The 16639-nt window shown below is 43.4% G+C and overlaps 1 protein-coding gene across 1 annotated transcript in view; it reads left to right on the plus strand.

Annotated features, from left to right (window-relative positions):
• Positions 1-16639, plus strand: part of tmem132e (transmembrane protein 132E) — a 476115-nt gene that overhangs the window by 198997 nt on the left and 260479 nt on the right. The gene's annotated exons all lie outside the window — the stretch shown is intronic.

Below are 16639 nucleotides of genomic sequence, written 5' to 3' on the forward strand. Positions count from 1 at the left end.
TCTGTTTCCACATTCTGAAGCTACAGGTTGTAATCGTTCCAGAGAGACCTTATCGGTTAGAGGTGGGCCAAAAAAAATGGATTTATGTAAAAATCGAGATTCTTCTCTTCTAAGATTTAAAATCAATTCATAATTTCAAAAAATCGATTCTTTTTTTATTTGTATTTTTGGCTAATCAGTCACTCGCTGCTAAGTGCTAAGGCTAGCTCTTTCACTCCAAATGCTAAAAAGAGCAGCAAGACATTCAGCCAGTCTCAACAGATGACTGGAGTAGATCCGGAAGAATGTACTCATTCAAAAATAGACTTGAATCATAAATCCATGAATCCAGAATCGTTTTGAATCGAAAATCGATTCTGAATCGAAATCGAATCGTGAGACACCCAAAGATTTCCAGTCCTATTGTCGGTGCTTGTGATCCAAACGGTTCAAGAACAGCATTCATTTCCTGGATCTGTGTTTTAGGATAATTTTACAGGATTTAAAAAAACCTCCTCATATTAACTTTGTTTTAAACCTCGGAAGGAAACTTGGTATGAAACTCTCAGTGTACGCCTCAAGTCAACAACTGGCCAAACAAGCCTCTGAATGTGATATCTTAATGATGGCGGTGGTTGTGTAAGCCCTGCTGGAGCCACTGGCTCAGAAACCAGCAGCTCATCTTGTGTTTCTGCAGTGTGAGGCAGCTCGGGTTTACTGGTCCTTCCCCCTGAGGCAGGATGCCAGTCTATTACTGAGGCTTATTCTCATCCATCTTTCTGACATTGAGCTCCAACCAGAGAGGCTGCGGGTCCTGATTTTAAAAATCTTTTCGGGGAATTGTTTGTGCTCCGTTCTTTAAACCTCTGCAGTAAAAAAAAACAAAAAAAAAACCTTCCTTTTTTTTTTTCAAAGCAGACCGCTCAGAATTTTTTATCTGTGCCTGTGCCTCAGGTAAACACAATTAATATGTTTGTGTTGCTGCAGTTGTTTGGGACTGCTGGTCGTTATGGCTGGAAGGGAGGATGCAGTAAATATGGCTCTGCAGACTTTGATGAAAAAGACAGGAAACTGAAACCTGCTGGCAGACTCTATCAGCGCCCGCAGCAGGCATCAGATTCCCACCCCCATTCTGATGTTATGGTAATAGATACGGGGGTCCAGCCACCAGACGGGGGTATTCACGCTATCGATTCTGCAGCAGAGATATTTTTCCAGAGTAATCAAAGAGCTGTGAAATCCAGACTCTGCGAGCACTGGGAGCTTCAGTGAGAGCGCTAACAGGATTTGCTTTCACCGGTGGAGTTGAGAAAACTGATACGTCCTTCTTCACACTAATGTACACATACGGCTGCTGCTGTAAGCTGGGGGGGGGGGGGGGGGGGGGGGAGGTGTGGGGGGGGAGGTGTGTGTGTGTGTGGGGGGGGGGGGGTCAACTGCAGTCTACAAACTTGACAATTAAGGTCAAGATCCAGGTCAGTGGACCAACGGTTCATGTCTCGCTTCACTGTAAGAGAACGGTTTGTTGACCCCCCTCCTGAACACAAGCTGAACCCTACTCTGTTTTGTTGTTGTTGGAGTGTGAAGAAGCAGAAGGAAGCAGCTGAACATATGGAGTTTAAATAATAATAATAGACTTTATTTGGCATGGACGAACCAGATGCATTGTTTAAGTGTTTTAGCAAGCATGCTAGTTCTCATCACCGGTCCACTTCAGGCTTTTGAAAGGAAAACAATTAAGATAGGGAGAAAAGTGATAAAATAGAGAAAACAATAAGGAGAGAATGAATAAATACTCTGAAATTGTAGAGCAAAGGCAGCATGATCAAACAATAAACCAGTCAGAAGCTGTTCATGTGAGCACTGTTGTTTTGATTTCAGCCATTGTTTGAGTCCTCTGTTAAAAGCATTCCTGTTGCTCTCTAATTTTATGCCAGTGGGCAGCGAGTTCCAATGTTTTGTCCCCATTGCAGTGAAAGCAGACTGGCCAAAAGATGTCTTGTACATTGGGACAAGACAATCACCGCTGATGGAGGCTCGTGTGCCCTACGAGAGCTTTGACGCCTAATGGCTAATTCAGACAACAGTGGTCTTAACAAACTAGATTTGACCACAGCAGCTTTCCATGTAGGTGCAACGACGGCATGTTAAAGTAGCTGAGTCATGTATATGTTGATCATTTCCCAAATTGGTACATTGAAAAAATCATCTCAGTCTTTAGCGACTTGGGTTGGGAACCAGTGGGTCGCTGGTTCCAGTCTTGGGCGGTCCATAATATAGAAGTTAGTCCGGTAGCTGGAGGAGAGCCGGGGCATCATCAACATCCCTGGTGTGCTCCCCGCGTAGCAGTGTGTAGCAGCCATACACTGTAAATATGAATGTTTGAAGCCTGAGTGACGTCAGCCATCTGTTCCTGCAGGGGGCGCTGGAGGCTCATCGGCAGCAGCCGCCATGCTGGAAATCCTGTCTCAGTCTAACTTTCAGTCAACCTAACGACAGGCTGAGAGCTGGAGGAGCTGAGGCCCCAAAAACAATAACATGTATTTTCAAGGTGTTAAGAGATATGCTTGATATCGAGGTGTAAGGGCGTGTGTCCAGTGATGGCTACTTCCTTTTTTTTGTGTTCTGGCAGATCTCACAGCCTTAATGTCAGAAACCCCTTTCTCACCTTTCTCACTGGCTTACTTACTGTTGCTATAGTTACTAAAGGTGGCTCACACGTTTCTGCTTCCCCTGGTAATTACATCTACCTATCTATCTAATTTACTTCTACCTCCAGCAAAGCATGTTCTATTTAATCTTTTCTTATTTAAGACTAGAAGTAATGCTAAGTTAAGTCCTGGTTGTATATATTCTCATTCTTAGTTTTGATATTTTTAGTGCTTATTTACTTTGTATTTAATATTATATTTGCTAATATTGTGTGTTTGGATAACATGCTGCTGTAACGCCACAATTTACCAGTTTGGGATCAGTAAAGTAATTCTATTCTATTCTATTCTGTTCTATTTTATTTTATTTTATTTTATTTTGTTTTATTTTATTTTATTCTATTCTATTCTATTCTATTCTATTCTGTTCTGTTCTATTCTGTTCTATTCTATTCTATTCTAATGACCGTAATGTCTGCATGTTTAATATTTGCTTTTATTCGAGGACATTTTGCAAAGAACATGTGGGGGAAAAAAATGTAAAGGAATAATTTTGTAGGAAGTTGCATAATTTAAGAATATGAGACAGTATTCTGTTTACACAGAGAGAAGGTCTGTCATTGAACCCGTCTTGTTTGAACCAGTAAAGTGAAAGACACCACTGAGGGATAACTACTGAGTCAACCTTGTTATCATGTTAGTGTACCAGTGGTGGTCCAGGTCTCGTTTAAAGTTCCTGTGTTAGCACTTTCTGTCCTTCAGACGATAACCCATTATGCAGATGATTATTAATCAAAACAGCTCGAGCCTGTTGATCAGTTAATGTGAGACATCGGGGGACTCTCTGCAGATTCTGCTGATTCACAGCAGTACACACACAGACCCCGAGGCTGTCCGCTCATCCTTTACCTAGCTCGTGTCAGTGCCTGGTCCGCTCTGCACAGTGCTGGTTCAGGTCCATTGAGCTTCTTATTAGCAGCAGTGAGGAGCTGAATACAAAGAGTCTGTGAGGGTGGAAGTTTTTATCGATTATCAATAATTAGGGTGGCTCTTAAAAATTTCTCCACAAATGAGGCTCTCTTATTTTCACCACAGTCCTGATCTGTGTTCAGAGCAGTGGTTCACTTTGATTTCACTGTTTTCAGAGGTGGGCAGTGTTCCTCAGAGTCCATGTGAACCGTTAATCAGTTAGCTGAAGTTAGCATTCACATCGGCCGGTGTTACTGTTAAAGAGTGACCAGTGTTAGGTGGCGACGTTCAGCTGAATGCGGTCTGTGGTTGTCGTCCTTGAAGACATATATTATTGGTATTTTTCAATTTACAACCAACAAGGAAACAAAGCGGCATTCATTGGGAGAATTTCAGTCTTCAATATCTGTTGTTACTACGACAACCACCGACGCATTCAGCTAAAAGACACCAGTAAGCAAGGTCATTTTTTAAACCGTAACACCGGTATATCAAAAAAACAAAAACAAAATCAGTTTTTTTTTTAAAAGTCAATAGATTGGAGTTCTTAAGAGACCATGATGACTTTTAGTAACCTCAACATTACACACATGTGTCTGTATTGAAAATGTGTAAATAATAGAAACCTTTTTGATGCACCACCTGTGTCTGCACACTTCCCGGTGCTCTGGAAGAACCTAACAGATCAAGCAGCATTTCAAAATAAAAGCTCCCCGGGGCGTTTGGCTCCTTGTTCAATAATCTCTCTAAAGCACAGGGGTCGCTACGATATCACTTAGATTGTCTGCGATCCATCTTACCCTGTAAGAGAGTTTGGACGTAAACAGAGACCAGTTTTACAGGAAGTTAAAGGTTTTGGTAATCATTCTTTAAAATGAATACTTATTAGTTACAACAATTAACACAGATTATTAATAATTAAAGGAGGTGTGCAGCGCTGACCGTTTTATTCTTCTTCTCTACGATGGTTTTATGTGCCACGTTTTTTAGGCCTCAGATATTTCTGATTATTAGCTCTCAGGGCGTCACTGTTGTAAGCTTGTCATCAGTTGCAGTGAATTGAAAAGTAATGCAAACGGATATTTGGAGAATCATTTTCCAAGCAATAAAAATAGATAGACAACTTTATAAACTCACTACTAATCTTGTCTTCCCACCAAATAATAGAAACGTACCAATAGTGGTATCCATAAAGACTTGGATCGTAAAGTTCTCTCAATATTGATATCAGTACCAATAAAAGCTAATGATCCCCATCCCTATTCTTTCATCAATTTAGCTTAGCATCGCTCCCGATTGCCCGGGTTATTTGGCCATGAAGCCTCCTGAGGTCAGACTACACTCAACCCTTCAGTTAATGCACGACACAGCGTGGTCTATTTCCTTCCAAACCTTTAAAAAACTGAGTTTAAGAAGTATGGATCCTCTATAGTGACAAACTTTCAAATGCAACTTTGTGAGAAAACAGCAGTCAGGTATAAAGTGTCATTGACGCGGCTCTGGGCTCCGGCTCTGTAATTGTGCCCCCCGATCGTTTCAGGAGGATTGCAGGAGAGTTATCAGGATGTGCACTGAATGATCAAACCTAATGGCACTGGGAGGTATGCGCTCGGGCCCCCTTATTTTTATTTTATGGCCTGAGACAGGGCAACGGGGTTAACCTCATCATGCAGACGAGTCCTTATTGCTTCTCATCTTCTCGGCCATTGATTGCTCCCAGCATTTGGGGACGGGATCCTCCATATTATCAGCCCTAAATACCAGTATCAATCACGGATGAAGGGATAGATATTTTGCAATTACACATGGGTGGATTAGCCGAAAGCAGGGCTGGATCCAGCTCCTTGTGATTTCTAATAGTCGATGTGCCGTCCTTTTTGAACATGCATAAATACATGTTTCTAAACTTAAGTTGAATTCAATCAAAGTTTAGATTTTGATGTGCTTCATGTCTGCTTCCTCAGCTCTTCCTTGCTTCATATGTGGTGTTAATCTGATGCCCAGTAGAAGCCTGCTACAGGGCACTTTCACAACACATAGCAGGAATGGAAACAGTGGGTCTTATCTTTTTTTGACAACAAAGCAGGTTCCTCCCAGCCGTAATCCCAACAATATGAACTCTTTGATCTCTTCTCTTTGTGTTGCGGGGAGCTTCTTTGTCATCCGATGCTGTCTCAAGGAGCTAAAGCTGATGGAAATTTATGTAGAAGAAAATAACATTTTCACAGCCTTGATATGACTTCTGCACATGTCGAGTTTTCTGTTCCCCCAAAGCGTCCTTTTCCCTTCATCAAAAAGTTTTGATGAACAATTCTGTCTTTTTGACACTCTCTGTGTGTTCTTGTAACATTAAACAGTTTTGGTGTTTTTGATTTACATGATAGGAGAGAGACAGGACTGTGTGCAGGAAAGGGGAGTGATGTGTCAGAGGTCATGGGTACATGCTGTGTGTCCTAAATAAGAATCAGTTAAAAAACACACCAACGTAAAGGTGTGTGTTTTTTTTGCACAGGCCAAAGCAGTTCAGCCCGTTCTTCATTTTTTGGTCCCTCTCAGCACCCTTAGCTGGAAAGAGTTCAACTTTTGGAACATCGCCGCGCTCGTCAATGTCACTCTTCCTTATCGATCAATCAATATCAAGAAGGGGCGGGACTTCTCATAATAACTTTAGGTGGACACAGGGCCCTATGCGTCCAACTTTCGTTACCTAGCAACGGTAAACGGCGGTGAGAAGCACTCTGAAACAGAGGTTAGTAACCAGCTTCAGTGGACACAGACCATAACTGTTGAATTTGAGGCTGAAAACCAGAAAGCAAAACATTTTTTAAAAAGCTCTGTCGACTTTATATTTATAAAAATTAAAACAGCCTTAAACCACCAGCCTTTGAATCCATGGGGGTCAGGTGAACAACAACCATGTGCCGCAGGCTGTGTTACCCAATCCTTTGTTTTGCTGATTTTTCATGATGCCTCAGTGAAAACTAATATTTAACACCATGAGCACAGAAAGTAGAAAGAGTCTGCTTTCCTTTGGGATGACGGTGAAACATGTGCAGCCATCACCAAGTTAGCTTTGTGATCAGAATGGTAACTCTGAAGCCGATGTGAAATGTGGATGGAGAAAGTTAAAAAACAACTTTCTGTCTATGGGTCTCTGCAGAGACATGAGCCATAACCATAAGGACCGTGTACAGTGAGTATTAAAGCTCCCTCCTCCCTCACTCTCATAAGCTGCTTACAGAACAACAATAGGTTCAGTTTGCATTGCAGATGAGAGGGGGCCTCCAAGGACACAATCTAATGAACATGTAGGTCATTCCCGATGTGTACAGTAGCATTAACCATAGAATCTCCTCTGTGGCACGAACATAAACAGGGCTCCATATGGGGGGTTAAGTTAAGTGCTTCAGTAATGTAAGATGGAATGCATGTGAACAAACAGTGGTGCGGTCTAAAGATGTGTGCACACAATCGTGCTAATGTTAATGAGGCGTTATTGCAAGCATGTGTCGTCAGATAATCTGCTTACAAATGTGAGATTTTGCAGAGTGGAAAAAAAGCAATTAACGGGTTATTACCGTAAAATATGATGTCATATGTAACAATTCTTTATAGCTGAAACTCTGTTATTATTTATTCCTATAATCTAGGTGTTAGGTGAGTTGGATCTCACTGGGGGCTCACCTCCAGTGAACTCAAATCGGATGGTAACCAGTGGGTTGTAATGTATTTATTGAATATGGTCACCTTTCTGTAAACCTCACTGCTGTGGTCTGACCACTCAGGAAGACGGATCATAGCCTCGTGGTCGGACAACATCTGTTTAGCTGTCTCATTACTTATGAATTATGGCAGCATGCGGAGCATCAGAGGGGCACCAGACACCCGTCAGGGGGTCGTCACTGAAGGGGTAATTGCACAACTTTTCGTTAGCGGGTGGCGCGCGTGCACCTCAGATCAATACATGTGGTGCACGCTTGATGGTTCAGGCAGGAGGAGGGGGTTTGCCGACGCATCTTTTGGGGATACAGCTCTCCTGGGGGGGGCATTAAGTGGTAGACTTTCTTATTTCCGTTCCCCTCCCAACCCCCCCCCCCCCCCCCCCCCCACACATCCCCTTCTGTAATGACGCTTTAGGCAATCGGAAAGCACTTATATCCCCCTCCCTGCCCTCTGCTCCATCTCTGCTCCTTAATGCTCGTCCCCAGACCAGACCCACAATTAAAATTTCAGAACGGATTTTCAACCCTGCTGTATTATTCACGAGCGCCAAAAAGCTGCTGCAGCATCTAGAGACCACGGGGGGAGACAATAGAGGGAGGGGCCATATGTCTCATATGTGAGGCTGTTAAGTCAAGCGTTGAGAATTAAAGCTATAGGAGAGACAATTAAGTAGTTTTTATTTGCCAACAATGTCTGGAGTCAACAAGTCCGTGGGTTGTTCATAGCGGCCTGTGATTGACAGCTCTAATTAAACAACATGTTGACGGCTGAGGGAGAGATTTAAACGCTGCAGAAGTTTCTGCTTCTGTAGATCTTGTGTGCAGGATGTTCTGATTCACTGTTTATATTCATACCTAAAAAAGTGACGCTATTTAATGTTTATTCAATTAATATGTTCTTCGACCCTTCTGTTGCAATATTCATGGGAAGTTAAAACAGCCGGTGGAAAAGCACTGATTTTAAAAAACACAGCCTTCACTGATTACATACATTTCTTAATTTAGCTATAAGTCTGTGTTTTGTATGTGTCAAATCTTAAAGGGGACATATTGTGAAAAATCCACTTGTACAGTGTTTTTGAACACTGTGTAACCTGATCTGTGTAACCTGAGAGTCTACTGATCCACAACATGTGAAATAAACCATCCAGTCCTTTGTTTGTGGTCTGTATAAGTCTTACAACACAAACTCTGTTTCTAATGTGCTCTCCTTGTGATGTCACAGTGGGATTCTGGTAAAACAAAATCCCCTCCCCTCCCCTGGTATCTCCACCCATGGACTCCACCCCCAGGCTAGAACAAAACATTTGCGCAGGTCGGCCATTTTTAGTCTCGCTAGCGGAGGAGTGATGTCTACCTGGAAGGCTCATTGCATTTAAAGAGACACACACACACCAAAACGGAGCGTTCAGAGAGAGCTGGTTTATACAGGGTCACAAACCTCCTCTGGTGCTTGATTCATGTTATATTTTGACCAAAGCACAGCACAGATGTTTCATTTAGACCACAGGGGGACTGTTTGAAAAGGTCGAAAAGGGGGATTACATGTCCTCTTTAACAGATAGATTTATTGCATTAAAAGTAGAATGTGCGACTTTTTGATCCAGTAGATGTCGCCCTTGAGCTCCAGCATGAAACCAAAACAAACTGCTGTTTGGCCACACCTCCTCCATACTGAAGCCTCCGCTGTCCTCCAGAGACACACCTCCAACCCCCTCTCCACTCGCAATCCCAAGAAGGAGTTATCAATCAGAGCGCACCATAATTAAGAACCATCAACTGTGAGCGGCTCGAGCTGCAATCACCTGTGGTCTGCATTGTTGTGTTGAATGGTTATGGAAACCTTCAAAAAGTGACCAATACCAAGTACTACAACACTAGTAAAGCTAACTGGGTTGAGGTATTGAACCATGAACCGGAGCGTGCTCAGGTGTAGTGAAAAGTGTCTGGAACTGAGAGCTTTGGAAAAAAAAGAATTAAAGACCCATCTGTTCAGACTCTCCTTTGTTTGATCTGTCTGTTTTATATAACTGTCTGTGTTTTCTAACCTCCGTCATTGTGAAGCACTTTGTGCCGTCTGCTCTTGGAATGTGCTTTTATAAACTTTAATTACTGACAACCAAGAGTACTCGAGAAACAATACCCATCTCTAACACGAACCCCTGTTCAAGGATACACCTCACAGACAACATGTTAACCCTTTACAGCTTCTCACTCTTCAGCTTTTCTTTAAAATGGTTTGACTCGGGCGTATAGAGGAGGTTGAAAATAATCATGCAGGCTATTATTGAGGATTGAAAGCCATAGATCTCAGCAGTGGTGATTCTAGAGTCCACTGGGGCCCCGGGCAAGAAATAATTGGGGGGCCCCGCAACCCGCATTTCTCACCATCATGTCTGCCATCGTCCAGACGCTTACTCCTCTTCCTCTTTTTTTTTATCCTGTTTTCTGTTTTCTCAGACGGATAATTCATCTTTCTTTTTCTTGGTTGACTGTCAGAGTGCGATCAGACGGGGTACCCTTAGGGAGGTTTCCGATTGTCATTGCTAAATTTGCACATTTTGGTGCCACTGCTGTGGTTTAAAGTTTGTGAGCCCCACCTACTGGTCTGGGGCCCCCAAGGCGTCGCCCGCCCTTGCCTGTTGACAAGCAGCACCTCTGGATCTCAGCACCTGGCAAAACCATTAATCAGCGAACCCCATAACCCCCCTCTTCCTGTCGATGAATAATGTTTTGTCGAGGGCCAAAAATGATAAAAACACATCTGACTATGTTGTTGTTGTTGCTCTGCTCCCTCCATGGCCCCCGTTTGTTCTGCAGGTCTGAATGGGCATCAGGTGCCTTTGCGAGACACACGGATCAGTGTTTTTTCTTTGTTGTTGTGCTGGCATAAACACACAGAGTTCTGCTGTTTGTTGTTCGCGGGACTCCCTTTGTTTCCTCTCCAGCGAGGGGGAAGGTGTGCTCATGCATATGATGTATCACAAATCACAAATTCCCCCCTTAAAGTGCCATGAGCAGGATCCTCAAACGGCATGCGTTTTTATACTGTATAGGTGGTGTGTTGGGATTGTACGAGCGTGTATCGCCACATCATTTAGCGCCGCACCCTTATGCCTGCTTCTCTGTAAAGAGTCATTTTTACCTCTGAGCAGCCGTCTTAAATCACTCTGACATTTTATTGAATCACAACCGAACACGCAGACGCTAGGTGCCTTAGCAGCGGAGATCGTATGAATGGAGAAAAACAAAACCAGCAACAGGAGCGCTGGCTGCATACTCAACCAGTGACATTTTTACCAAGTGCAATTAATATGTTAAACAACAATTAGCTATTTGTTGCTCTTTTTTGCACTTCAATTGCACATTTGCACACCTGCACTTTGCACTTTAATAACTTGAATTTCCATTCTGGTACGAGCTCTTGACTGATTTTATTGCGCTGTTTTTATTTGGTTTTATATTTTGCTGTGTTGTGGTTTTGGTCCATGTTTTATGGTGATGTTGTCCTTGTGTTTCTTGTCTCCTGTGTGCTCCTGTTGCAGCGCAAATTTCCCCCTTGTGGGACAATAAAAAAATCTGAATCTGAATCAGTGGCACACCATTAAAGCAACTACTGTGGAGCGAGCACGTTTCAAACCAGAACAAGTGCAGCAGTCCTGTTGAATAAGTGGACTAACTCTACATGTGTCTATATTTCTGGTTTGAGTAGGAGTCTTTACAGATTGAATCATTATCTACACTCATACTAGGGCGGGGTCAAAGATCAGCCTCACACATCCAGATGACTGAGTTTAATCACCAGTAAAATGTCACATTCATGGGGGATGCTGATGAGCTGAAGTGGAAGTTGCAGTTACACCTGGCCTTGGCGCAACACGGCGCATCACACGGAAGGCGTCGACAGCTATATTCAGCTACTGTCACTCTCTCTCTCTCTGTGTGTGTGTGTGTGTGTGTGTGTGTGTGTGTGACGTACAGTCTCTCATTTCTGAGAGGCCACCCGTGCTGTAGGTGTTGGTTAAAGTAGGTCATTCTGCCTCATTACTCTCTGTTGGCGCTGAGCAAATCTTGTGGAGCGATAAATTGGTGGTTTTGGAACGACTGTTACACATTTAAGATTCAGTCTGAGTAATTTGGTTTGTACAGCTGGTGGTGTTTTGTACGACGATGAACCCAAAATATCTCTGTGTGTCGGTCGGGCGCTGACATGAGGGCACATTTGGAAGCAGAGAGGAGCCGTGGTATTGACGTCACAACGAAAGCACACATTTAACTTCCTGATAGAGCATCACAGATTCCTCATGCACAGGCTGCAGCAGAGCAGATTGTAGCAGACTCTCATGATCGATGGAAGTTCAGCGTTCTTGTGTTGATGTTCATTTTTGTTTCCTCTCGAAGTCGCTCCTCGTCTCTGTGAGTCCGGCGCACACAGCGAGGCAGGAGGACTCGTCAACAGAGCCATCCATCATGGCGTTTAATACCTTTTTTATAGCATCAACTAGCCAGTTAAGCCTCGCAGTAAGGAGCGCCTCATGTACAAAGTCCGACCTGTGGCTCCGTTCCTCCCACTCTCTCTCTCTCTCTGCACGATTTCTGAGTCTATCCACTGTCCTATCTTCAGGGGCGTCGTAGTGGGGGGAAAAGTGGGACTGACTACCCAGGGCCCAGTGGGGGAGGGGGGCCTGAAATAAAAATTTATTTCTTATTTCACTTTTTTTCTCTACGTTATAACCGCAATAAGAAAACTAAAATTGTAAATAAACAAACATTCAGAATTCCTTTCTGGAAAAAATGTGGAGTCTGTCTCAAAGGCCCCTCCCCCCCCCCCCCCCCCCCCTGCTTCAACTGTCTGAAAGGTGTGTATATTACAAAGTTTGAATTATTTTTAAACTATGAGGAAATATTACACTGATTATTTATCTTCCATTTTCAGGGTGTAAAACAAAGCATAGTTGTTCAAAGTTTTTATGGGTCATTTGTGGAGGTGCGGTCATAAACATTTTCCGGGTCAGTTTGGGCCGTGGTAGGGGCCAATGTGATATCTTTTCATGGGGCCCGGAGTTCCTGGCAGCGCCCCTGCCTATCTTTAAAATAAAGGTGTACAAAACCCCAAAAATAAACCTCAAATGTATGCAAAAAAGAAGACTTCAACATGACTCTCACATGTTTTAATTCTGTGTATTTTGGTTCTATAGTTTGACCCATGTTCCATCTGTTAACATGGAGGAGGCGGGGTTAATTCTTACTCTGCAGCCAGTCAGTAGCAGGAGCTCTTAGGTCCTTTGGCTTCACTTGAGGTGGAGTGGCTGCATCGTCCATTCTTCATATACAGTCTGTGCTCCAAACTAATTAAGCAGTACTTTTTCTTACATAACAGCCAGCCACTGATTGAACGCCCCGCCGCCCGCCCGCCCGCCCGCAGCAGCCCGCACGATCCCTCCACCAGGAGCCCTGCTTACATTTTGTCAACCTGCCATCCCCATTAGCTCCAGTGTGAAAAAAGAAACAGTGCTCTAATTGCTTCCAGCATCCTGAGCTGTTATCATCTTGTCAGTATTGATTTCCTGCATAACACTTCACACTTCAACTGTGTGGGCCTGTATTGTACCACCACCGCAGAAGGTTTGATTGCACTTATTGATAGTGATATTAGATTTTTCTTCTGCTGTGATTGTGGAGCACTCAATTTATCAGTCTTAAAAAATATTGAGACGCTTCTTATATCAAGAACCCACACACTCTCATTTAAGAGTGTCAAAGAGAGAGTCCCTTCAGGGCTTTAAAGGATCATATCGGGGTTGTAAAAATTCACAGATCTGAATCGGTTAACATAAAATATGTGAGTGAATCGACCCGTGAAGCCCTGATATTAACGTTGTAAACTAGTTTACTTATGTTGTCCTGCTTGTTCTGAGAGCTTGTTCTGAATTTTGTGCTCAGCATCTTTAATCTGGTGAGCCTCTGAGTTTGACCTTTTTTTTTTTTTTTTTAAGATTTTTTTTTGGGCTTTTTGTGCCTTTTTAATGGAGAGATAGGACAGTGGATAGAGTTGGAAATCAGGGAGAGAGAGAGAGGGGAATGACATGCGGGAAAGAAGCCACAGGTGGGATGTGAGCCCGGGCCGCCTGCTTGAGACGACAGCCTCCATACATGGGGCGCACGCACTAACCACTGTGCCACAAGCGCCCCGAGTTTGACCTTTTTATCTCTCATGAGAGAAACATCTGCTAAGGGGGCTTGCCAGTTTGTGTTTTATTTTCTACAATTCTACAATTCACTAGAAAAAAGGGAACAATGTCAGTAAGAGCAAACGATCAGCTTTGAGTCTGATTGGACACACAGGTGCTGACAGGAAGTGACCAGAGGCAAAGCACAACATTGAGGGCAGTTCTTGAGAGCTCTAATCAGTATAGAAACCATCTTATAAGTCGTCGTTATCAAACAAAAACCATCGTCATTACCATCATCATCATCAATAATATGGAGACCATCATCATTAAGTTAGTAGGTATTCATGAAAGAGCTGGGTCTTTAGCTTTTTCTTAAAGGTGCAGAGGGACTCTGCAGATCACATGGAGTTTGGAAGTTCATTCCACCACCGTGGGGCGACAGAGGAGAAGAGTCTAGTCAGAGACTTAGGACCCTGTTGTGAAGGTTGGATCAGACGCCTTTCATTGGCAGAGCGTAGTGGGGGGGGGGGGGGGGGAGGGAGTGTAGACCTGGATGAGAGAGTTATTTTGAAATTGAACAGATGCTCTATGCGTTCCCTTGCCTGACTTCCTGTCCAAGCCAGTTTTCCTCCAATCAGCTTGACGTGTACTTGCAGCGAACTGAATTGGAAAATAGTCTGGGCATGCATTTGGAGCGGTGCGCGCTGACGATGGACTGCGGTGCGTGCAGTGGAAACCTGAGCATCGAGTAGAGACGGCGCAATCTGCTTAGGCGCAATCTGCTTAGGCGCAATCTGCTTAGGCGCAATCTGTGCGATGCGGACGGAGCACAGCGCAGACAGATAGGACACTTCCATAAATGTTTTAAAAACTATGGTGTAGTTGTTCATGTTTAAACTGTGACATCTGAATAATGTAGCAGGAATGTCAGTGAATTTAAAAGCAAAGTGTCCAATGCAGAGTCAAATCAAAGATCCTGTGATTTTAAAACAAGACTTTAATCTCATTCATTCTCTGAAACTAGTCATTCCTGAATTTAAACCCACTGCACGTGTGTACTCTCGCAGAATTAAAGAGACAGACTTGAGCATCTCCAGAGGAGCTAAAATGTCACAGAGCTTTTTTCCACTCATTTTCATACCTGACTGTAACGTCACCTGCACTCCGTATACCACCATCACCCTGGTTATCTTTAAGCACATTGCCCACTGGTTGCGCTAATCCAATCAGATAGATCAGGTGTGCCAGCTGTCACACCGAGACACTTGGCGGTAGCACCGGAGAAAAAGCAGGCTGCGTTAACAGCCGGTGAGCAGCCATGCAGAGACAATGTGTCCTGTTAAATAATCCATTAAGACTTCTTTTTTTATTTTCAACCTCACCAGCCTCTTTAGATGGATCCACAATTTAACTACCAGTACAGCAAAAGGTTTTGTCAGGATTTTCCTCTATTTTTTTTTTCCCCACCTTCATGTATCACAAAACAACACCTGGCCTTGTGTGATGAGAAGTGACAGATTTGAAGGCACCTGATCGCCATGGCGATGTCGCCCACCTCAGTGTGGTTCATCCACAACCAAATCACGACTTCTGCTCAAATGAGGAGGAATGTTTACCCTGAGATGCCTTGATTATCCCGCTTACTCCCCCCCCCCCCCCCCCCCCCTTTTTTAAAGAAAGAGACTTCAGGGGCTGCACAAAGGCATCAGAGGCAATAACTGCACAACAGTAAACGTATGGAAGTTTATGGGAATTGCATATTTTTTTTAATCTTAGCAAGCAGACATGTTTGTGCGCTTAAGCCCAAATGCATTCTGGGTATCCATGAGGTGATTACAACAAAGTGAAATACAATTTAAAAACATCTTTCTCATGGATTTTGAAAAGGGAAACCAGTAGTCGACTAAGTTGGAAAACAAAACTTTGCTCTCTTCTGAATTCAGATGACAGCTCCATGTTGAAGTGAAGGAGCTAAAATACTGCAATTTAAGAAAACACCTGCAATCAGACACAAGGAAATGAAGAAGCATCATCAATTGGGCAAGACATGCACAGCATTTAGAAGATTTGCTGCAAATACAGACAACTAAACCAAACAAACAACACAAATACAAAAAGATGGAAACAAATAACAGATATCCAGCGACTCATGGATAGAACTAAAAAGAACCGGCTATCACAGTCATTTCTTTTATCAGCCTCACACAAGGTTTCTCAGTTTCACAACCCCGGTATGCCTCGTTAGATTTTAGATTCAGTACTTTTTCTAGATTCAGGTTTTGTCTCGTGAAACATCTTGTGAACATTCTGACACTGGAGGATGAACAAATCAGGATGAAATCACCTCTGTCTGATACCAGCCTCTGGAAAGGTCTCAGGAGAAACGGGGGGGCGGGGCATGCAGCAAAGGGCCGAGTTCGGATTCAGACCCACAGTCGCTTGGACGAGGAAAAACAGCCTCTGTACATGGGGTGTGCGACATAACCACTAGGCTATCCTGTGTTTTTAATTAGAATTAGTCCAAAAAAATGTCACAATTTCTTCCTGCCTGTCATCTCGAGTTTGACCGAGAGAAATGTCCAGTTTCGAGAGTCAGATCTCAGATTGTTGGTGACTGAAATCTGTCCGTGTGTGGAGAACACACTCTGTCTGAACAAAACAGTTACGTGTATGATAGACGTCATGTGTGGGGTCCCTCACATTTCAACATCTGTTAAGATTTGAACAATCGTTGAGGATGGACCATGCAGGCTTAAGGGAGTTTGTTTTGGTCTCAGAGAATGAACGAAATGTGCACATTAAATCTTTAAGGGTAAGATTTTAAATGTAACTTGAGTTTGGGACTGCAACAGAAGGGGGACCTCACCCCTTAGAATAAATCTTTATTATGTCTTATCGTTGGTGTATTATTCGGTCGTCCTCAGACGAGCCCTCCAGAGATGTTTCCCTGATGGTCCATGCATCATTGGAACAACTTGTGCTTTATCTTTGTTGACTAGAATCTTTGGCAACGCAATGCACACTTTGTTTTTTATGATGACTTTGTGTAGTTATTGAAGTGGGCTATCCTTCAGTGTGTTGGAACATTAAACTGAAGGATAGATGTTTGCATCCCCCCTCACGCTGAGATCCAATGATTCAGATG

The sequence above is a fragment of the Labrus mixtus genome, chromosome 14 (genome assembly GCF_963584025.1).
Source record: "Labrus mixtus chromosome 14, fLabMix1.1, whole genome shotgun sequence".
NCBI classification, from domain to species: Eukaryota; Metazoa; Chordata; class Actinopteri; order Labriformes; family Labridae; genus Labrus; species Labrus mixtus.